The sequence below is a fragment of the Ammospiza nelsoni genome, chromosome 6 (assembly GCF_027579445.1).
Source record: "Ammospiza nelsoni isolate bAmmNel1 chromosome 6, bAmmNel1.pri, whole genome shotgun sequence".
Lineage (NCBI taxonomy): Eukaryota > Metazoa > Chordata > Aves > Passeriformes > Passerellidae > Ammospiza > Ammospiza nelsoni.
In genome coordinates this window covers 52,341,757-52,348,660 of record NC_080638.1, presented here as the reverse complement: position 1 = coordinate 52,348,660, position 6,904 = coordinate 52,341,757, and the positions used below count along the sequence as shown (strand labels likewise).

At 46.0% G+C, this 6,904-nt stretch overlaps 1 long non-coding RNA gene across 1 annotated transcript; it reads right to left on the bottom strand.

Annotated features, from left to right (window-relative positions):
• Positions 1–2,019, bottom strand: LOC132075179 (uncharacterized). Its single transcript, XR_009418728.1, has 3 exons — positions 1,932–2,019; positions 398–549; positions 1–98 (listed from the first exon to the last, which is right to left on the bottom strand). It is a non-coding gene; the product is annotated as an uncharacterized LOC132075179 (long non-coding RNA).
• Positions 2,020–6,904: the final 4,885 nt, after the last annotated feature.

Below are 6,904 nucleotides of genomic sequence, written 5' to 3'. Positions count from 1 at the left end.
ATGCAGGGTAACAGTGACTGCAGAAAGGCTTCCTCTCTGATCAGCAGATCTCTCAAGGATGCCAGACTTCAGTGTAGGAATTCTCTGCTCTGGATAACCTGTGCAAGAGCAGCAACAGCAATCCTTCAGTACAGCAAACCATGCACGATGATGATGTGCTGAGTGATCAGGGTAGGAAAGGGAGGTGGAGCTCTTTTACCACCACAGATCTCTCTCACACAGATGCAGTTCTGGGAGTGGTGATGGCAGCAGACAAGCTTGAGGGGCTGAGCAGATCCCAGGGGGCCAAGGGGGCTGTCCCATGTACAGCAGGATCAGGAGCCTGATCACTGCTCCCTAGGCACTGGGATGGCTCCTGGGGGACACTTTTATTGCTCCCTGAGGAGTTAGGTCTAACCTAGACACATTGCCTGCCAAGGAAGCTTCCACCTCTTTTTTTCCTTCTCTCTTTTCATTACTTGCACAGGGTTTGTGTGGAAATACACCTCCCAGTCCAGGCAGCATGAAAACCTCTTTTCTCTCCTTCACTGTTCTCTGCAGGTGCCTCAGCTGCAAACAAAGCAGAAGTACCATGTATAGCAGTAACCACTCTTTTCCTTGGCACAGAGAAATTCACTGTGTGGGACTATTCCTAGCCCAGAGATAGACTTATTGAAAAAAGCAGAGCTAAGGAAAATCTTTGGAAGCTTTATGGGCAGCTTTGGAAACTTTATGGGCACAACCTCCTGCTGGCGGCAATGTGTGCTGCTCCCTTGTTGCACTACATCATTTGGCACCACCCTGCCATACTTTCTGCTCCTGAGCCCCCAGAAGGCCAGCCCAGGATCAGACAGCCACTCTGGGAGCACCAGGAGGGCTGTTCAGTCCACTGCACTTTTTAACAGGCAGGCACCCAGAGCAGAGTACCCCCACCAACAGGACAGGCCCTCACGGCTGATGCTGTTGGTGATCCCAGCACTGAGGCTGACCTCAGGCACAGGGGTTGAGCTGCAGGGAGCAATGGGCGTGATAAATTTGCTTTGATTGGCTCTGTTCAGCTGGAACTTTGCTTTCCGGAGTTGTCGATTCTGGGAACTTTCCTGAGCGTTACATTCACTTCTAATGAAGGCAAAGCAGGGAGTACAACAAATAAGCTCAAATGTGCAAGCAGAACTGATCCATTAAGCCTGGTACATCCTGCACGCTATCAAAATCAATGTACATCATGGCTGAAAAGTAGTATCTGCAAAACAAAGCTCGAGTTGTACCCAAAATGTAAATTCCTGAGTTTGCTCTGGAAATGAAGAGACTAAAAATAAGATTATAAATATGGGGATCTTTGCTTCTCTGGCTGCTCAGCGCTAGAATGGTTCCTGTGTCTGACAGATTATCTCCGCGCCGCTAAAAATGATCAGAGCCCCGAGGCAATTAATTCCTCACTTCCAGAGTTTCACTTCTGCGGCAACGATTCCAGGGACAACGAGGGGGCGGCCGAGAGGGGCGGGAGTGGAGCGGGGTAAACAACGCCAGGGGCAGAGAACGAGCGGGGATGCAAAGGCACAGCGACCTGCTTGCTGCAGGGAACAGCCCCAGCCGGACCAGGGCTGCCGTGGGAAAGCCTTCATCCCACCGGGGACAGAGTGCAGGGCATGTGATCACAGCCAGGGCCATGCTGAAAAGGTGCCCCACCTCACCCTGGCAATCTGATCACCCCACAGCACCCGGAGCTCCCCCGGGCTCCCGTGGGTGGACAGAGGTGTCCTGCATCCTCTCTGTGTTCAGATGGCATCCCTGCTGCTGATGGTGGCAGCAGATGTGGGCACAAGAGACAACAGAGTCACCTGCCTCCAGGACCTGCTGTGGTCACCCAGACCAGGAAGGGGATTTCAGCCACACCAAAAGGTGTGTGTGTGTTGTTATCATGTTGTATTCATATTTCTAAAGTCTTGTACCTTCTCAGCAATACTTCTTGGGGGCAGTTCTTCACAGCACAGACTTCCTCTTCTGCTTGTTGCTGCTTCTTCATCAGAGCTCCCTCCAGGCTCTCCCTGACTGGCCAAGCCCAGCCCCTTTTATCTCAGTTATCTTCATTAGCTACAGCTGCAGCCCAATTAAGGACATCGCAGCTGCAGCCCATCAAAAACAACCAGGGCTTATCAGAGCGAGGCCTATATAGAGATATCCAATATACAATACAGATATTTTACTAGGACTCCTACTACATGTGTGGACTGAGATCACCTGTTAGGAGTTCCAAAATGACATCCCCTTCCTGCCTGGTTCACATTTGCAGAGCATATCATGCAGTACCCAGCCCCACAGCACGGAGCTGGCAAGGGGTCAGTGCTGCCAGGACATCCCCTGCCTGTCACCTGATATTTTATGAAAAATCCCTTTGCCAGGATTTCTTCTCCTGGGAAGGTTCAGCCTCTCCCTGGTTTGCTGCTTTGGAATGTGATTTGGAGAATTGTTAGCCCGGCATGTGAATTGTTTTTAATTAATGGCCAATCACAGCCATGTGATGGACTCTCTGAGTCTGTCACAGGTTTTATTATTCATTCTTGTGTAACCTTCTGATGTATCCTTGCTTCTATTCTTTAGTATAGTTTTAGAATAGAATAGAATAGAATAGAATAGAATAGAATAGAATAGAATATATATCATAAAATAATAAATCAGCCTTCTCAGAACAAGTCAAATTCTCATCTCTCACCTCGTCCTGGGGACCCTCACAACACAACACCTGTCCAGCACCCAGCCTGAAATATCAGCCCCAGCAAGGGGCACCAGTCCAAACTATGGCCTGAGAAAAACAGAGTAGAAAACAGATTGCAACCTCCAGAGGATTTTTTACTTTCACACAGGCAAGGAGAGACAAGCTGGGAATGCTACTTTTAAATCAGAAGTGGAAGTGTGATTTCCTGGAGGGCTTTGCCTCACTCAGTTCTGTGTGATGGTAAGGGTCTTTTGGAAAAACATGACTCTGGCTTCAGTCCAAAACATCCTCAGAATTCCCAGATCCCTGATGAACCAGCAGCATACACACCTGATCTCCAGCCTTTGCTTTTGTTAAATTGTTTTGAAAGGCAGGTCCTATAAGGAACAGAAAGTGATCCTGGAGACCTGTGACAGCAACCTGGGGTCTGCAACATCTCTGCACCAGGATGAGCCCAAGGGAAGGGCACTTTTTGTTGTCCCTTTTCCCAATCCAGGCCAAATTTTATTTCATTCCATTTCAAATACCACACAAGGCAAAGGTAATGGGTAATGTGACAAATCACAAAGAAATCCCCAGGTTTTGTGTATCACCCCACTTCATGTAACACTGCTGCAGTTCTTCCTTGGGAAGACTGATAATGGATTTTGTGTAAGAAAGGAATTTGAGGAGTATTAATTTTTGTGCAGCATGTACTAAAACTGGATATTGTCACTTAAGCCACTGTTCCTTTAAGTTGTGCTGCTTGACACTATGAATTATTCAGATATCTCTATGATATATAGAAGTGGTGTCAGCATTTTAGGGCAGGACTCTCCTCTCTTATCTGCTATAAAATCCCAGTGGCTTCACTGAACTATAAAAGGCAAAATTAGGTCCTCAGCAGCATTGTTGTCTTGCAAGCAGAAAATACTCTTTAACACTGAGTGAAGGGTACCAACAGGCCTTGCTTATAGTATAAAAGCAGATATTTGTAATTCCCTGATGCATCAATACATCTAAAAGGTCATTTAAGTCGTTCAGGAATGAGAAATCAGAGCGTAATGAAGATGGGGGATAGTGTAACATTGCCTATTTCTCTATTGCAGAGTTACTCAGGTTGCTCTGACCCCATGCTGCTAATACCAATGGGCTCATGTGCTGAGCAGTGAGGTGTCTGTGCTGTAGGCAGCAGGGCTGAGCCTGAGCACAGAGCTGTGCTGGGAAAAGGAGGGTGCATGTGGAGTGCAGGAGCCCAGAATAGCCCAGGGGCTGCTGCATCCCCTACAGACTGTTCAGGGCAAACCTCTCAAGCTCAGAGGCTGATTGGGCTACAAACACTTGCCATGAAACTGAACAGTCCCTGGGAAAAGTGCTGATAAATTTTCTATCCTTGCATTGATTTTTTTTCTCCTGTTTTTAACCAATGATGTCAAAGACAATTCAATTGAAACTGTTATAAATTCATTGTCAAGCATGGAAGAACATTCACTCTGCCTCACCAAAACTGAGGGGTTGTTAGAGCTGTAAAAGAAACAAAGATAGAGGAGACAAGAGAAAAAAAAATGCATGTGTTGTGAATACTCTTGGCAAAGCCAGGGCTTAAATTACCAGTGGCTTAAATGATAGAGATCTAAATTCCTGGAGTTTCCTGTGCCTTGTCAGTGTGTGGATGCTAGGGTCAGGGTAACCGAGGTTTAGTGATGCCAAGGCAGATGTAAATTCTTACTTTCCATTTCTCCCATCTCTTTGTTGCAACACTTGTTGTAGGTATTTACAAAAGAGGTATTTACAAAAGGCAAAGATATATCAAACCTTGCTGGCCTTCTTCCCATGTTGGATAGAATGGTAAATATTTTTGGAGGGGGTGTAAACCTTAATGCTGCTGGGAAAAAGCCAAGAGGTACCAAATGGCAGAGAGGAGGAAACTCACCCTATGGGCAGGTGTTTTTCAGAGTATTCTCATCAGCATCTGGTATTTGCCACTGGCAGAGACAGTACAGGGGCTAGCACTTGGATCCAGTCTGCCTGTCTTTCTATTCCTGCTACTGATTGATTTCTTACCTATTCAGAATAAGTTCTGTCAAATTATTTTCCTGACACACACTTGGATCCAAAATCTCAGCGTCTCTTCTCTTTGTGTGGATGATGGTGGAGGATGTGACAGCTCCCCAGCACATGGCTTCAGCTCACAGGCATTTGGCAATCCTGATGATTCAAATCTTGTAAGTAGAGTTGGGAGATTTTTCTTAGTACTTAAAAAAATTACTCAGATATTGAATGGATTGTATGTAGTCTTCTGACTTCACAAGGAAGCTGGATCCCCACCATGCACTAAATTAGTGAAACTTCTGCTCTAGTTGTTAGGTATGTGTTTTGGACATGTCAGTCACCTGCAGCTCCCAGGTAGGAGCAGCATTGACTATTCCTTCTTAGGATTTAGCTTCCAGTCCTTTCCCAATGTAAAGATTAGGGTTGAAGGAAAAAGACTCCATATTTAGAGTTGCACAAAATGGTTATAAGCTTCCATGAAAATGAAGTGGTAGTAAACATTGTGGGTGAGGGGATTTTTACGGGCTTTTTCTATTTGGCTCAAGCATGCCATGTATGCCTGCTCTGCAGCTGCCACTGCAAGAGATCTGACTTGGTATTGCTCCAACCCTGCAAGGGTGCCTCACAGAGCAGATCTGGACCCAACTCGTGAATGTGCACCTCTTGGGTGACTGCAGGACACTTTGAAATGGACTGAAAAACAGCATTTGAGGCACATCTGGAGAACACACACCTTCCATGCTTTCCTTCAAGGAACAGCTCCTCATCTTGACTGGTCCTCAGTTTGGATGCTACTCTTTGCACAGTGTTTATGCCTTTTGAAGGACCTGTTTTTCTGGCAAGGCAAAGAGTTTGCTGGTCACAACCACAATCCTTCTTGGAATATCCTGAAGTCCTTCAAACAAGTTAGTGCATTGGAGAATTTTACTAGCAGTTTCAGGGCACAAAATAAGAAGGCTTTGTGGACACAAGATAAAAACCTCCAGTAAAACATACTATTTTCATAAGGAGAGAGAATGAACTGGATGGCCCAGTTTTATTGCCAGAAGCCAGCATTTAGGAGTGCTGCATAATCTTCCAAGAGACTGCATTTTCCTCATTGCTCAGCCAGATGGGCAAATGGAGGCACAAAGGCTTCTCACAGGATGGTTCAGCTGATCTGGGAAAAGCAGGAAGAATGACACAAGACAGGTCTTCAGGTCGTTGCTTCTTGGAAAAGTGTTCTGGCTGAAAATACTGCTTAATCAGGCTGGAAGGGAGGTTCCTATCTTGATAGCAGAGTTTGGAGCATCGCTCAGTTTTTATTATCACACAGCTTTGTCTCACAAAGAGAGCTCCCATTGTTGCAATCTGGGTGCTGGATTTCAAAACATTAATCAAGGATTAGGTCTTGGTGCTGATTTACTATTGGGAAAACACCAGTGCCACAGAGGGTATATCCCATGTAAATGATTAATGGAGGATGTGTTCTTCGAGGTGGGTCCTTGGCACATATAAACTGGATCACAGTCTGGATGCACAGGCAGCAGTGTGTATTCCTCAGGCTGCCTCAGAAAACCAAGCTCCGGGAGAGTCTCACTGGGATTAATCCTGCCCCTGTGCCCACTCCCGCAGCCCAGAGGGGGCTTTGGAAGAGCCACTCTCTCCGGGGAAGAGAGGGAAGCGGCAGCACAGCTCTGAGCTGTGTCCTCTGTAATACTGATGTATCCCTGCAGAGGGAATGCTTTGGTAAGACTTCAATGAGGCTGTGTATCATCGTGTTCTATCAGGGACCAAATTCACTTCTTGCATCACCTGCTGAGTTCAGGAGTTAACATCAAGAGCATTTTTACCCAGTAGGTTGCTGGTAGTTGTTTTGCTGGGAATTTTTCCTATAATTCTTATTTTGCTACAATTCGCTTTAAAATTTCATCCCCGACTGAACAGGGTGGAAATGCCCATCTGATTCAATGCAAGGGATAGGCTTTGATGCTGTCTTACATGAGCATCAAAAGCTTAAGATAACATGCATATTAAAAGTGTTTTTCACTGGCAGCTGGCAGAAGGCCCCATGGCCAGATGTAACAAGAGGGAATCCATAGCGTGTTGTTTATCAACTCCTTCTACACTTCATCTAAAATGCACAAGGAAATCACAGTGCCTTCTGAAAAACACTGGGAAATAGGTTTTTTTTTCACT